Genomic DNA, 17763 nt, shown 5'->3' with positions numbered 1-17763 from the left:
TTTCTATGCTTATTAAATCTATATTTTATTTTAAAAAACATTAAAACATTCTTTCGTTTAATTTTTAATGTCTTTTTTATTTTATTGTCTATAGATAAATTTTTCACAAAATGTAAGAATTATTAAAAATTTTAATGTTTGCCTATTAGACCTACCTTTTCCTATGACAACATTAAAATTTTCTTTTGTTTTAATTTGGCAATGGACCCCTTTAATGTTTTTTTTACATTTAATTTTTTTAGAAATTATGAGAATAACCAATTTTTAAAATTTTATTATATCTTATGTCTATTACGCTTACCTTTTCCTATGAAAACATTAAATTTTCTTTTTTTTTAAAATTTGGCAATGGGTCCCTTTATTTATTTTAATTCCTTTTCAATTTATTTTGTTTTAGAAATGTCAATCTGAGCCTTTCAATTTGTTGTGTGGGGCCCTTCATAACATATAGCCATTTGTGATTATATATGTACAATAAACAATAAAATTTTAAATTAAAATACAAAAAAATGACATGTGATTATAAGCACTCATTCATACCTGCTCCCCATAACTTTTATCCCCCCCCTTAGTAGGCCTTATCTTTAGTAGGCCTTCATGGCTCTTCACTTTGTTATTACAAGCATGAACGTTGAAAAGAAGCATCTTAAAATAGCTTCAAAAAGCCTAAAAATTGTGTACAACATTTCATAGCACCACGCATATGTCACTCCCTGCAAGCACACAGTGCCAACAAGTCTTGAACTTAGGATCTCTTCATCAAGAGCTAATCAATTTACTCACACGCGTGCATGCACCCTCACACACGGACTTCATTAGGTTTTGTATGGTTTCATTCCATGTCGCCAAATCGTGGTGGACAACTTGGCTAATGTTCTCATTGGCATGGAATATGCAAAATACACACAACAGGATGTGCTTGTTATGCAAGTTGATATTGAAAAGGCTTTTGACATTGTGCAATGGGACAATATTATTGCTACGATGCGGTGTCTAGGGTTTGGTCCTAAGTTAGCCAATATAGCTTATTTCTTGTATGCTCGCAATACGTCATCAAGGACCCTTAAAGGCGAATTGAAAGAATATTGGCCTCTTGGCTGTTCAATTAGGCAGGGTTGCCCCTTAGAGCTTTGTTGTATCCTATTGACACTCACCTGTTGTTGATGCATCTTGATCATTTGATCTCCGCTCATCATCTTGAGTATGCCTCGCAATCAACAAGCTGATGTCCAAGTGATTATGGATGCCTTGGATTTTTTTGGGCTTGACGTTGGTCTTAGAGTCACCTTCCACAAATTGAAGCTTTTACCACTTAATTCTTGTGACTGGTATAGTCTATTGTGGCTAGATGTGATTGTTCCTCCGAATGTGCTTCCTAGACATTTGCGGTATCCAATTGGATGGTATGTCACTCACACTCAAAAAGTCGATTGGATTGTGCAACGTTTAAATGTCAAATTTCATTACTGAAAATTATCCACATGGCCATTACATGTTCGTCTACAAATCGTTCAATGTATCCTGATGGCTTACGTTCAGTTCTATTTGCCATTGATGCATTGGCCTCGTCATTGTCTTGCTTCTCTTATGCAACCAATTTGTCTCCTTTGTGGCAAAACTCATACTCACAAAAAAGGTCTGCGTTTGATGTTGATGGGGAAACTTTGCACTCCTAATCATTTTGGTGGTCTCAATATCTTGGACTTGTGCAGCCTTGGACTCTTATGTTTGCCTACTTGTGTCAACACGTTGTTACTTCCTCATTTGGTCATTGGCAATCGTCTCTCTAGGAGGTCGTATTTGGCAAGATGGAAGGGCACATTCCTAGATGTCCTCTTACTTGCACTTTGATTTCTGCTTGAAAAGAGGTTATGATTCATTTATCATGGCATGCTCAGCAAAAAGGGCATTTTCTTCATTTGGAGAGTCTTCATTGGAGTCAAGCATTCTCTCTTACTTTGGTTGACAGCTCACCTCGTGAGGCATACTTTCTGTCTTGTTGTGGCATTCGTGTGGTTGAGGATGTGGTTGATGAGGCTGGCTACACTTTTGAATTTTCCCTTGTTGCTCGCCATTTTGGACTGGGTATGCATTACCGTCAACTTGAGAGAGAGCTTCAGCACATGCTAGTTGACTTTTTACACATTTCAGCTTTGCCTAATGGTAGTCAAATGTTTGATTGGAATTTTTGAAAAATGCCAATTGAGGCCATTTTTGCGAGTCGAGTTTATGCTCTTCTACTACTGCAACCTTGGCTTGATGACCATTGTAAATCCCTCTAATACATGCATAAGTATGATATCTAGTGGAGGAATCCTCTCTCTGTCCTATGGAAAATCCACTTGCCTTTGAAGAAGCTATTGTTTCTCTAGCCTTGCTTGCTTGGAGTTCTCCCGATGGGCACTTTTCTCAGTGCATACTTGCCCTTCTCGTTGTATCTATTGCTCGACTTCGGAAGAGACTCTTTTGTCACCTACTTTGGGATTTCTGCATTACTAGAGATTTTCTTCGTTGCATATCAACTTATATGCGGTTGTGTTTCCCAACTATGGTCTTCCACAAATGATTTAGGGCTTTTGACATTCTCCCACGTTCCTTATAGTGATTTGCAGTTTTCTTTATGTGGGTCAGATATTGGGCTTACTGGACCCTGTGGTGCCAATGTAATGGCTATATTGTTTCACCACTTTGACGTAGATTCTTTCCATTCTACAAGATTTTCCTTGGGAAATCTTTACGCTTTGCGATGGAAGTTGGTGATATCACCACAGAGATACATTGACTTTCCTATGAATGCTTTTAGCCCTATTTCACAGCCAAACAGTTCTGTGTTCTTTCCTTTGTATATGATCTTTTCCATGGGTTTTCCTCACCTCGAGGCACCCTCACTCACACACACAACCCATGACAAGAGAATCTTTTAACATTGCACGAACAGTGCCAAGGGATATCCACAAGAAGATAGTAGCAAAAAACTTGTGGGAATAGAGAGAGAGCTTTAAGGAAAAACGAAACAGAAACAGAAAATCTTTTAACATTACACGAACAGTGCCAAGGGATATCCACAAGAAGATAGTAGCAAAAAACTTGTGGGAATAGAGAGAAAGCTTTAAGGAAAAATGAAACAGAAAAAAAAAATTTACGGGAAAAATATAAGATGCATTGCATAAGTATGGTAGGCCAAACAATCTCTTCTTCTTCTTCTTTTTCTTCTTCTTAGTAATGACAATCACAACCAAATAGGAAACTTTTGGGTCAATCAACACTTTGAGTTTGTCAAATTAAGGTCTCTTGAAGAAACAAGAGAAAATTCATAAGCACCCGTGCCATACACACTACCCTCTTTGTAAGCCATCAATACAAGTGCACTTGTTTCATTCTCCCAATCTTTACACTAGCAAGGGAGCTCCGTCGAGTAGGTTTGACTTTAATATATTGTTGAGTGGAGAAGAGAATGCCAAGTATGTACTAATATTTAATATTTGGATGTTGTTCCATGTGTATTCATGTAATCATTTTGCAGTCGATTATGTTTGATAAATGGCAAGCTAATATGTAATGGTAATGTATTGATTTGGTTCTAAAGGATTTTTTTGCAGAATCTTAAAACAAATATATGTGAAGGTAGATTTTTTATTGTATATTTCTTGATGAGTTATTAGTTTTTTGAGTAGTAGAAGCCACCATATAGACATCTGTGATGCAATACGAGCTATGAATTTGAGGTAGATCTCTCTTAATCAAGGATGGGGCAACCTAAACAGCATTCAAAAAGAGCTAGAGTGCACTACATAGGCATTCAATTTGTATTGAGAACATTGTAAGTGTGCTTCTTCATTGTCAAATGTAATTGCTTTTCTCTTCAGTCGTAGCACACAGGTCAAATATAGCATTTTTTTGTTGATAATGCCGTGTCTTTCTCTTTGCAATGGTATCACAAAGAGAAAGAGAGAAGAGGTGTGCTAAAACAAAAACCTAATGCCTACTTGTGAGGCACTTGTCTCACGTAAATGGCAGGCTCCCTTTTGCTTGTGGAGGAAATGAGAGAGAGAAGGTGAAAAATGAGCATAGTGTGTGTAAATCTCCACCCAACTTTGCCCTTTTAGAAAAATCCATGAGACCCTACCCTTGAGGCTCCACTTGAGAGTCCTCCATTCGCCCTTGGCGTTTTTGTCCCACATTTGCAACTTTTCCTTCTTATAAGCCCTCGAGTGTAGGCCAGTTTCCTAGATACTTGCTGCAATCCATGGCTAATCTTGGTGCATATGTCCTTGTGTGTTGCACTCACACTTGACATGCCTAGCCATTCACCCTACTTATACACTTGCTCTTGGTCTATCTTTAGGACCTATACCTTGTTCATAAAAAAGCACACACTAATATACTTTCTTGTTCTTGAGCGTACATGTGTTGAGGAGAGAGATTAATTTCTCACAACGTGAAGAGGGGATTGCTTCATAGACTTGACAAACTCATGGGCAGCCACATACATTGTCATAGGGAAGGTTGAAAGGTTGGAGTCTATGCTTCAGTGGCCCATGCTTAGTGTTGCATCATTGCATCCCAAAGGGAGGGGCAACCCCTTCAATAGATGGCAACAAGAAGGCATGCAAAGTGTTGCAAACAATGATGACTATACCATCCTCAAGGTGAGCAACCTATGGACTCATTGTAGATGACCGATGTCAAAACCCTTGAGACTATGGTAATCTTGAATAACGGGAGAAGAGCACTATAGTAGCTCCCCAATCATCACAAGAATATGTAACAAAAGAGACTAAGAGAAAACCATAGAGGCTTGAAGTAGCCAATTAAATCTTTTTAACCTAGGCTCTCATACCAATTGTGAGGTCCCCAACTCCAGAAGATTGGGGCGACTTGATAGATGGCCTTCCTTTATTCTCAAGTTTCATTGACGACACCCTACTCCGTTTCCATGAAGCAGAGATACGAGAAACGGAAGAGAGGAAGTCCTTTATCCATCATGATCGTGGTTGTAAGGGTCGTACGCCACAGGCCAGGTCTATAAATCAAGGATTCTAATGGAAGCTATTTCTTATAACATAAAGATAAAATCCCATTGAAATATTGAATCCATAAACAACACTTTTTTTTCCACATTTAAGAGGCATGACTGCCATTCATAAACCCTGAATATGATATGAGACATAGTCTAAACTAAATAGTAATCTTGTGAAAAGTACCCGACTAATCGGGTCCACTTGCCCGTAGACATAGATCCGTTAGAATACTAGTCTCCCACTTTCCACACCGCACTCACCCATTCTTCTTGTTTTCGAATTACTACCACGTTGTTTTACATATACAAAAATTGTTTCTTTATTAATTTCGTCCATAGATTCTTTCATATAGCCCTTCAAACATCACCAGAACAATTCTTTCTCAAACATGATCTAATGAAGACAGTCCTATAATTCAACAAAAATGAATCTTTCAATTATGCTTAAGAGTTTGCTGCTACCCGCAGACTTTCTCTATCTAACCAACAGAGACTTTGCAAAGGATTTACTTATTTGCTAACCGCAAGAGAGTATCTCGCTAGCCGCAAGGCATCCTGCTAACCGCAAGGAATCTTGCTAATCGCAAGAGACAAAAAGAGAGCTTATAACCTCAACTTATTCTTCGCTAACCGCGAGTTTCATTTGGAAACAAGATATTCTTTCAACAATTGTTTTCTTTAAGTGATTTCTTAACAAACAAGATTAAGCTTTTAATATCAAACAAAGGCAATTTATCAAACAATTCTTTCACTACTCTATGAAATCATATGCTTGTTTCTTGATATAATCACGTTTCTTAAATAGTTTAAAAGGGAATTCCTAAGCTTGACTTATTGGTCATCATGTATAACAATACAAAATCATACATTCATCTTACCGGATGAGCAACACGTTCGAATACCTTTCGTGGTTGAGGTTGGACAACTTTGACTTCTTCCACAACCGATACCTCCACTTGAGCTACATTTGGAGTAGTTAATGCCTTCTTTTGCACCTTTCTTGGAGGTGAAGCGGCATGAACATCCTTTGAGCTTCGAGTCACTCGCTTTGGGGCCATCATATTGCGAAATAAAAGGGGGAAAGAGAGAAATGTTGGGCAAAGGCAGTGTGCCTGCACCCGGGGACCACTTAGTGTCCAACCGCCCACATGTGTTCATACCTTATTCTTCATATACATATGAATAAGGGGCTCACTCACACATAGTTGACACAGAGTGAAGCTCCACCCACATCGTGTGTGCTCTCTTCCCTTCCCTCTCTCGTGTGTCTTGTCTTCTCTCCCGCACCCCAATCTCCAACAACTGGTATCAGAGTTGCGGTGGTGGTGGTGCGGTGGAGTATGACAGTGCCTCAGAGCTCGGCTATGGCGGAGAGAGAGCTTGAGATGCAACAGATCTGAGCTCATGGAAGCTTGAGGGACATTTCCAAGCTTGAGGGGAGAGTGTGTTGCATGTGTGTATGGTTATTTGCAGCCACTCTTGTAGGAGGGTTGCAGAAATTGATTTCCGTAGTGTGTTTTGGCCCGAAAAACACATTTTTGGGCATAACTCCCTCACACGGACTCAGAACTGAGCAACCCAGGACTCTATCCCAAGGTTTTGGCACATTCTAGACGCGATGGTGGTGCCTATGTGACCCAATTTTGACCATAGAATTTTTTGCAGCATCTGTGTGTATTCCAAATTTTTTATTTCGGAGCGTAGTTGTCGGCATCGGCACTATAGGTGGAGTCCTTTCCCAGATCGACACAGATTACCTCCTGTTTTACCTTCTTTTGGTGAGTATAGAGCAGGGTAGCCCATAGCTTTGGCATGTGTGTGCTAGCACCTGGCTAGCCAAAGTAGGTACATGGACAGTTTCTCTCATGTGGGAGCTGTTTCTGGTGACGTTTAGGTTCTCGTTGTAGATACAGGTGGCATTTTGGTTCTATGATTTGCAGATTGTGAGAGCGTGGTTTGCTTTTTTGTGTTTTCCATGCAAGTTATCTACTCGCCATAGATCTATGGGTTTTGGCAGATATTGTGAGCATGTTATGCTCAGTGGTTGGCTGTGCAGTGTTGCATACGAGACAAGTGTACTTTGTTGCCGTCAAAGAGCTTTGTGTACAAAGTGTTGTGGCAATTGAAAGGAATTTTGGCATGTATATGGGCTGATTTTGCAGCCATTGTGTATGCTTATTTGATGTACGGTTAGTGCATAGGCTGTTGCTCTATTGTATTGCCATGTGGTTGTGCGTGTAGTGCGCTTTTCCGGACATAGTGCTCCGTGATTTATCGAGGCAATAAGAGCTATTTTAAGCATCATTTGTGCCTTGATTTGGCAATGATTATGCATCCAGGTATCTTGCCATTTGATATGCCTATTTCCACAGTGCATGCGTGAGACGATTTTGCATATCAAGAGTGATTTGGCATGTATGGTCTCCTGAGGTGATATGCACAGTTTGTGTTGAGCTTTTGGGATAGCTCATATGTATTGAGTGTAGATTGACTGCGCATTGGCTCTTGTTGAGCATGTTCTTTTGGCTTATGGTTATTTTGGGTTAGATAGCCATTTTACGTCGGAACTCTGGTAAATTTTTCCCAAGAGTTCTTGTTCTTATGCGCATGGTATTCACCATATTTGGCTTGAGTTATTGCACTCAGTTTTGGCTTGGATTACTCGCCCTAGTTTGTGATCTTGAGCATTGTTTGCTTTGTTTGCCATAGTGCTAGCATGCTTTGGATTGCGACGAGTTTCCGCATCCAGGTTTGTGGCAGTGTTGGTCACAGGTTTTCCATACTGTTTGGCAGTTTGGATTGCGACGTGTATTTCACATCCATCTCTTTTGCCCACAGATTGTGGTTCTAGTGGGAGACCTTGTGCATATTTTGTGCATCGAGCTATTCCGCACTTGCTTTTTTGCTTCTGTCTCAGTTGTGTGGTTGTCGACAATTTTTTGGATTGGTTTTACTGCTCTTTGGTTGTACACGTTACCAGACATGGCAGTACGCACGTCAGAGTCTGAGCTCTTTGTTACGAGATTTGATGGGTCAGATTTTTCTTGGTGGAGCTCGCATATGCTTGATGCACTGACTTGTTTGAGCCAAGCATTGCCACTGCAAGTTAAGGATGCGAGGCCAGAGTCTATGTGTGATAGTGTGTGGGAGGACTTGGATGCACTAGCGCGGTCGACGATTATGTTGAGCCTAGTAGAGTCAGTCTATTGCATAATTATGCAAGCAGGTACAACTAGAGATTTATGGCAGATGTTGTGTCAAAGATATGGCACTTCAGAGTCCAAAGATGTGCCTAGAGCAAGATGCAGGTCTCAGAGACAAAGATTGTGCACTTGTTGGCATTGTGGACATACAGGACACATTCAGAGGCGTTGTTTTTGCAGGATGCGAAAACGCAAACGTCAGTACAGGTTGGATGCTTCAGCTTTGACTACATCGGAGGCAGATGTTGTGTATGAGGCTACACATGATGGTGAGGTTGTTCTTGCTTCCATATTTACTCTTGAGGTTCTCATGTCATGCGGTGGCACATTACCTTCGTAGTGGATGCTAGATACTGATGCTTCATTTCATGTCTTGCCGAGACGCGAGTACTTTTGCTCGTATACTAGCGGTTTTCTTGGACATGTGCGCTTGACTGATGGTTCAGTCCATGACATTGTTGGTGCCGGAGATGTTCGGATGTCATTGCCAAGTGGGGCAATGCTAGTGTTGAGACATGTTCGCCATGTGCCGAGTTTGACTCGGAGTTTGGTCTCCGTGAGTCAGATGAGAGACAGTGGGTGCCATGTTGTGCTAGATGAGCACGGTTTTAGTTTGCATCGTGGACAACTTGTTTTAGCGAGTGGTGCTAGTATTGATAGCACATATCCAATGCATGTTAGTCACGTGAGGGATGGCACTATCTCTGTGACATTACTGCATTCATGTAGACAGCATAGACGGATTTCCTTTGCTAGTGGGTCGCATGATGCTTTGCCTTTGTGTATGCAGAGCACTGAGACAGTTGTGTGTGTGCCTACTGAGGTTAGGCAATTAGAGCAAGCAGGCTCTTGTGAGACACAACTAGTTGTGCATTTTGGCTTCTCGAGACAGTGGTATCTCTGGGGATGCACTTCTTTTTTTTGTCAGTCATCAGTTGAGGTGACATCAGTTGATCCAGAGATCGATGCATTGTTCTATGATGCATTTGATACGTTTGAGGGTGATAGTGTCCTTCAGATAGTTGTGTGTGATTGCAGTGGTGCTGATTTTTCGGTTTTGCAATCATTCTAAGCAGATATGCCTTTGCCAGATGATGCTGACATGGTGATGCATAGTGAGGTGGTTTTTGATGAGGATGCATATGGCATTGAGGTTGCTGACAGGGATAGGTTGACACACATAGTGCATGTTTAGTCGGCTTTTGGGTCTCTCATGTGTGACCTTTTGGTCTCGAGACCTAATCTTGCTTATGCAGTTGGTGCATTTGCAATGGGAGTTGTAAGTCGTACGGTGACTGACATTGGCATGGTGCATAGTGGAGCATTGCAGGTTCTTACTAGTTAGCTGCACCAAGAGTGTCATCATGGCTCTAGCCCCAGTGGTACGCACCTTGCATTTATGCTAGAGAGGTTACAGATGCACTCACATACTTGGAGTAGGCCAGTGGGCGTAGGTTGAGAGCCGTCTTCTCTCACCTTTTGTACATACTAGTTTAGTGTAGTTTTCTCTCCACTTACCGGCACACAGTCTTTAGTGGAAGATTGTTGGCTAAAGGCATGCACCCGAGGACCAGTTAGTGTCCGATTGCCCACATGTGTTCATACCTTATTCTTCATATACATATGAATAAGGGGCTCACTCACACATAGTTGACACAGAGTGAAGCTCCATCCACATCGTGTGTGATCTCTTACCTTCCCTCTCTCGTGTGTCTTGTCTTCGCTCCCGCACCCCGATCTCCAACAAGAAAGAGAACTCAAGAATTTGAGCGGCAGCACGTCGGCAGTAGAGACGAAGTTGGATATAGAGATGGATTGAGGGTGTTTGGTGGATACATGCATTTACAGGCGTATGCACACCAAACCCTGTAAACACTCTATTTTTTCGAAGAAATCCATGTAATCCAGCCTAGGATGAGTTGTAACCGTGATGTAATTAGACAATACCCTCTCTACTTCTCTAAGTCTGCACCCTTGTAAGAGGCCGGATGGCTGTGGGAAAGCCCCCTTAACTTTTAAAGTCAAAACCCTTAGTTTTGAGGGGAGAATTGTCATTAGCTTGAAGAATAAGAAACGTGCACTGTGGAGGCCTCTTACTGCTACATATTGTAGTCTTCTTTTCTCCTGAACTGGTAATCAGAATTCGTTTCCGAATAGCACATTGCGTTCCTTGTCTCTTGCTCTACAATCTAAGTGTGATCATTTTCAATTTTGTTGTGGTTCCTGATGCATTGTTTGTGAGCTAAATGCATTGATTTGGAGGTTAAAATGGTTATTTTTTGATGTTTTGACCATGGATAAGTGTTTCTATGCTTAAGGAGGACCTTTCCGAGTACTTCTGTTTCAGTTTTTTGCACATTTTTTTGTGATGAATCGTTATTTATGTACCTTCCTAGATGGTGACAGAACTTGGTAGGATTGAGCCCTTAAGTGTTGTGATACCTCTCCTTAAGTTTCGTTGCATTTCGGATTCGTTTGGATGCCGAAAAGGCGTGATGACCTAGAGTGGTGAGATTGTACGCATACTAATTGTCTGGCTAAGAAGTGGTTGATTTACGAGTAGCCCCTTGGGTTCAGTTTGGTGAGATTGACACTCTCATTAAGTCTCCGTGCCCCATCCCGAGTCGCTTCCTTGCATATTGACATTATGTTAGTACAAAAGAGCTATGCTGCAGACATCCGTCGCGGTGACCCGATAACATTGGCGCCGCTGTCGGGGAAACCGATCCTTAGGTGGTGAGTGACTCAGTGTACAAAAATAAAAACCTCCCTTCAAGCGTTTGATACCCGTCCTACTTACACATAGACACTGAAGCAGCTAGACATATGTTTAGTGCTTGGTAGAGACTGGAGTCCGAGACTAGCCAATGCTATTCTTCAAGAGCAAAGAAAGTTGTGAGTGAAGTACAAGATAGTATTTCGTTCTTTGATTTTCACATGATTGGAAAGGGTTGTTCCACCATTCACTTTGTTGTTATTTTCGTACTGTTAAGTTCATGTATGTTTGCAGATTCATTTCAGTTTATAGGAGTAGGTTAGGAAACAAATTACACCATCATTTGGGGTCAAAATGATCGAGGGAAAAACTGTCAAAAACCTTATTTTGGTGTTGAAGACCATAACTTTGAAAAGTTGAAGAAGTGATGGTCAGAGCTTCAAAATTGGACGAAACCCAGCAAAACCTTCAAGAAGGGGATAAAAACACTTGCTGAAAAAGACTGTGCAAAAGAATTTCAAATTGCCTGTCGAACATGGATCGTGGTCCATGTACTTTTTTGACAAAATGTGCTAAAACTATTTTCTTTGCTTAGAACAGGCTCTCAGGCATCAGAACCTTAAGTTTGGTCAGAAATAGAGTGCTAGAAGATCATAAAAATCAAAATATTGGGGTGAGCAAAACCTTTTAAAAAAGCAAAAAAAAAAGGAAAACTGAACTTTTACTTGTCCAAATTCAAGGATGAGAATTGGGATCAACTAGAAGCAGGGAATCAACAGAACCAAACTTCATGTCCAGATGCTTCCCAACATGGATCGTGATCCATGTTCCACGTAGAATCTGACAGTAAGATTTGATCAGTGTACTCTTGATTACTAGTTGAACAACTTTTCCAAAAGGAGCTATAGACAAAAAGTGAAAAAATATGGTCAAAATACTAGAAAAGGAGTTGTTTGCAAAAAACCGCAAAACAGACACAAAATCTTACTTTTCACTTGGAAAAAACTGATCAAATCCAAAAAGACTTGGGGAATAGCATAACCATACCTTGTGTGATCAGGTCACAAAGTGTCAGTCGAAAATCTTGCCAAACATGGATCGTGATCCATGTACCTTTTTGAAATTTTGAGTTGATAATAGGCAAGCAGGGAAGTGATAACATTTGAAACACTTTCTCCCAAAGGACCCTTATTAGAATATTTCAAAAAGAGGGCAAAAATTAGATCAAGGGAAAACCACTGAAATAAACCCTAAAATTGACTTTTGTCTTCCCTAAAAAGCTTTAAAACATTCAAAAACCATATAGCCAACATCACTAGGCCAAGGACTAGCTGTGGGACAAATTTCAGTGTATTTTGACACAAAGGAATATGGATCGCGATCCATGTTCCCTTGACACAATTTGACACCAAATTGGCACCATAGCTAGAGGGCATCACAGAGAGTCTAGTGGTCCTTCTAGAGTTGAATTTGGGTGCAAGAAACCATCCCAACAGCTCAAAACTGACAGAAGCTCAGGCAAAGTGACAAAATCAACTTAGCCTCCAATCCAAAGGTTCATTTCTAAAAATTTTGGCACCATAAGACCTCTTAATCATGTTAAATCTGATGATAGCAACAAAAGTTCATTTGGCTTCCCAAGATGGATCGCGATCCATGTACCTCTGAGCCAGAACAGAGACAAAAACTTACCATACAAAGAGCTAGTCCATACTAACCTGGTGGTTCTTTCAAAATTGAAATTGGTGAAGATGTGTAAGGAATTGTGTGCTACTGAACAGACCTAGCTAAGTTTTGTCGATTAAAAGCAAGAACTAACAAGAACGACTGTAAGCTCACAACTATCAAGCAAATTCTTGACAGGTTGCAGGTACTAGAAGATACTACCCAGCAAGCAAGATCGAACGAGAGATTCAAACTATTTAATGAGGTAACTCGGTTTGGATTTTGTATTACCAATTATTCATGAATTTGCGACCAGGAAGATTGTACCAGAATAGGAATCCCAGCATCTTTGATCAAGGGAGTAATCACTTGACGGAAGAAAGTGTGAATCAGAGACCATTGCCGCCTTTGGAACCCATTTTAGAGGAGAATTTCTCAGACACTTCGTCTGAGAGATCATACAGCCTCATGACTGAAGATTCTAACAAGTCAAACCCTAAGGGAACAACTTTGATGGGTGCAAGTCCTTCTCAGCCTGCATCTGATGTAAAATTGTTGTATTTGAAGTTTCAATTTGAAAATGTGCTTAAGGCCAAAATCTATAAGGATGGAATGGACCGCTACTGTGTGAAGTTGAAAAATAAGCCGAGCGAGTTCAGAGACCTTGTAGATGTTGATTATGATGGGAATAGATATTTCGATCACGAGGGAATAATGTATCTAGTGGTTCATAACCCTTTTATTGTGGATAAATGGGGAATGACCGGCACCAAGGACAAGGTAGATAATGAGCTGGCCGATGAACCACCCAAAATGGAGAAACAAAAAGTGGTACTCAAACGCACCAATGAGACAAAGCGCCTAAACACAGACAACACATATGTGGGGCTTTATAAGTTCAATAATGGAGAACAAACACTCTATTACATATGTGACGAGCCCCACATCAAAGAATTGACAGACCAAAAAAACTTGTATGTTGATACGTACACGGAGGGCAGAAGTATTCAGGTGGTCATAATGGACAAGTATGGCCGAAAGTACTCTCCAATGGATTGTAAGGAATTAGAGAGATATACATATTTTGGGGGACCACTCCACCAATACTATGTAAATCCGGAAGAGGTAAAAACCACGACTACTCACACCAGACCTAAGACTGTACCCGTGAGCCCCTTGAGAACCAGGGTGGAGGATTCTTATGGACATGACAAGTCCCAAAAATAGAACCTTTAGGATCGACGGCGTCTAGGGCTTCCATGAACACACATAGGGGCATTACTGTTCCTGACATCACTTACACCATTGGAATCCCTCCGACTATTACACGAGGTCGACTTGATGAATGTATAGCGGATAGGATACCACTGTTAGTACCAAGAGGAGATTATGAACCTAAAGAAGTCACACTAGGTGGACCAGGAGTTGTTAGAATGGTTGCAGAAACCAGACATATGCGACCATCTCAGGTGGCAAAATGCGTACCCAAAAAGTATAATGGATATGGAGATCCGTATGCCCATGTGTCAATCTTCAAACAAGTGTTGAGAGAAGAACATGCAACTGGTTTCCACACTCAATATGAAGGTTTTGGGTTGACATTAGAAGGTACTGCCTTAACTTGGTTCCAACCATTAAATAGCTTGGAATTCCCAAGTATTAAGCAACTTCTCCGAGAATTCGCTGAGGAATTCTCAAAAAGGGGGATCAAGCATAACACTGTCTCCCAGATCTATGCATTTAGGCAAAAGGAAAACGAGAAAGTGAAGGAAGCATCACTTTGTTTCAAGCAGTACATAGAAAGATGCCCTGCTCAAGAACTACCTCAGGATGAAAGACTATCAGTCCTTTTCATAGAAGGATTGCGAAATGACACGCTCAAAAAGGACTTGCACTTGAAGGTATGTGTAACTTTTGAGCAAGTCACAAAAGAGGCATTGTATCTTGTAGATAACTGCAAGGCATATGAGGAGGTGACTGAAGACACAGATCAGGGGACGAGTAGCACCTCTTCAACCACTAGTGAGTCCACGACAAAATTGGGAGGACAAAACCAACTGTGCCGGACGTTGATCAAATGATTGAGGAAGTGATCAAGAGGATAAACCAAGGAAACAGGATGAACCCAAACACACGACAACCACCCACCCAAAAATGTGATACTTATGGAGGAGATCATCCAATCCAGTGGTGCAACCTTCAACAAAGGCCAGGAGTAAACACACACCGAATATTGAAATGGTGTGCTACAGAACAAAAATGGACAAACCATGAAACTCACGAATGTTTCTATAATCAGAACTATGTTAGAGAGAGACAATACGGACCACGTGGAGGACAACAACTTTCGCCCCCTCCAAGGTACCAAGTAGGGCCAAATAACGCAATCTTGGGGCATGAAAAAGCTCAACCTGTGTTGGGACATCAACCTCCCTTACCCCAGGAAAATAGGGCTATGGTAAGGATTTCTCAACCCATAGAACCACCTTCTGATCAGAGTATGGTCCAAGTAGTCTCATACCGGGAAGATTCAATACTTATGAGAGGGGATTTTATGGGAATGTATATGCTCCAGAGGGACATAATCCATGGATAATTCTTGAAGATATGTCCAAGCCCTCATATGTAGCACAGCCAACTAAAAACCATTACTTGGTTGATGAGAATATGCTCATGTTCATGGCAAATCAGGGCTACAAACCTAGGGGCCACCCTCCTAGAACAGGACAACCGATGGGGGTTCCACAGGCTTCTCCACCACTTGTAGGACCATGCTATGAATATGGCGGTGATCATTGGGCTAGAGTTTGTCCAAACAAAGGAGAATGGGTGAAACTTTTTGGATTCTATGACGGATGCACGATCGACCATCTCATTCCACACTGTCCAAAAAACCCTGAAAACAAAGGAAAAGCAACCATGAACAAAATGGGGATTGTTCCAAGCTCAAGTGGATCAAAAACAAAATCGAACATTTTGATAAACGCGGTCACTAGAGCTCAAGCACATGAGGTAGCAAGGAACGTCCTAGCCAGCCAAACAGAGATAGAAAACTTGTTTGTCCGAACCCCTAGGAAATCCTGGAAGGCAAAACAGACAAGTGAAAGCCAAAAGAGAAAAGGAAAAAACGGCACTGGAAACCAAATTACTGAAAACATAGGAACAACTTCAAAGAGAAAGAGACCTTAAGGGCAACAACGAGATAAAAAAACCATCGGATCTACCTTCAGGAGGGTCGGTCTTGGTAGAAAAGGTGTTCGAACCTTGGATGCAATTTTGAAAGCTTATGAGGCAAGGCTAAAGCCTAACCAAACCCAAAAGGATAGGTGGTTAACGTACCCTCATCTACGTTATGAGAAAGAGAGGCTAAATATGTGCAAGGAGCTCATCCAAGCCGCTCAAGCGCCTATGGAACCATCAGTTCCTACGGCTCCAAAAACTGAGGTACTAATCTGAGAAAAGATTCAGGAGTTAGAGGGGCGGGGGATTGAAAAGAATAACCTACCAAATCCTGTAGACGAAACACCATTGGATACGAGGGTGGTAGCCAATACAACAGATGGAACGTATTCTCAAGTACCACTGCCAATTTTGAAGGTAGAAGAACAATGGCTTCAAGAGCTATGGGAACAGATCAGGAATAGAAAAGATGGAAGTGACACACTTGTGTTAGCTCCTATCCCAAAAATCCGCTTGGAACATGAGCTCTATCCAAACGACATTAGATAACTATATGGCGATGCAGGTACAACGATATTAGAAAACAATAAACCGCAGTCGTTGAAGACTTTGCCTTCCTTTATGATAACCATGAAACTCGGTCGGAGGTAAAGAAAGTACCATTTCAATGGAAAGCCAATCCTAAGATGATGGATACTAAAGCTCTTCACGAGCTGATGTCATCCCCTATCCGTTGTACACTGACTCTATTAGAGTTACTGTATATCAAACCGCATCTTTGAGATGAGGTCGGAAATTTTTTGGAAAAAATGGGGTTGGTAATTCCTTCACCCAAGGCTTCTCCAAACACACTAAATACACAGCCCTCAAAACAAACTAAACATGAGCCAGTACCAGTAAACAAAGTAGGGGATTATTTGAAGGGGATCGGGGAGCACCACAGACGGAGAGTGAGAGAGAAGGAGATACACGACACACAGATATGGGTGGGGAGACTCCAAAGAGTGAGCAGTCCCCTATACACTTATACTATGTATAAGGTATACAAGTCAGTGGGTGCCCAGACTCTGGGCGGCCGGGCAAGGCACAGACGCCTATACCCCAACAACCTCCCACTTAAAGGAGACTGTGTCTTTAAGCAAGAGAACCTAGTCTAAAGACTACAAAAGGCGAGAGAAAACCGCTCTCAATCGATGCCCACTGGCTAGCTGTGATCGTGTGCATCCGGCTGTCCTGCTCCCGTGTAAATCCATACACCACCAGACGTACCGCACACGTACTGCAAGTATGTACGCAATACTTGCATATCTCCCTCGTGCACTATGCCATCATCAGTCAACAAATGACTGACAACCCCAACTGCAAATGCTCCCACTGCAGCTGCAATATCCGGTCTCAAGATCAACATCTCATACATGAGACCACCGAATGCCGATGCAATGCTAGCGGGCCCTGCTAGCTCTACGGAGCATGCATCAACATATATATCCCTGGCAATAGGCATCTCTGACTGACAAGGCGTGTCAGCCACATGCATCTCCTGACTGTCCACAAAAGACGCATCAACGTGTCATGCAACCTCATAGCACACCAGCTGCTCTAGGTGTCTGCTGGAAGACATATCCTGCACAACTATATCCCCATGCTCACTGTCGAGCATAGAAAGGAATGACTACATAATCGCTGATATCTCAGTCTCCTCTGCAATCATCCACTGCAAACATGACCACTCAATCTGCTGTGACTCACTAGAGCTCTCATGCTCTAACTCCGTATGCATAGACTCTTGCACAACGTCCTCCTGTCGTGACTCACTAGAGCAAGACCGCTCTACCTGTCTATCCTGCATAGAAGTATCTCGCACAACTGACTCTCTGCTTTGCTCAGTCACTAGCAAAGCATGCATGTCTGACTCTGTCACCTCTCTGTGTGACTGCTCAAGTCGTGCCCCAACTGTGTGCACAACGATCTCACTACTC

At 41.7% G+C, this 17763-nt stretch overlaps 1 protein-coding gene across 1 annotated transcript in view; it reads left to right on the top strand.

The window, feature by feature from the left end:
- The window catches only part of LOC147461281 (uncharacterized), a 214562-nt gene that overhangs the window by 157613 nt on the left and 39186 nt on the right, over positions 1–17763 (top strand). The gene's annotated exons all lie outside the window — the stretch shown is intronic.

Source organism: Adiantum capillus-veneris, chromosome 3, assembly GCF_014529385.1.
Source record: "Adiantum capillus-veneris isolate H3 chromosome 3, ASM1452938v2, whole genome shotgun sequence".
In the NCBI taxonomy this organism is placed as follows: Eukaryota; Viridiplantae; Streptophyta; class Polypodiopsida; order Polypodiales; family Pteridaceae; genus Adiantum; species Adiantum capillus-veneris.
This window is presented reverse-complemented; position numbering and strand designations above follow the sequence as displayed.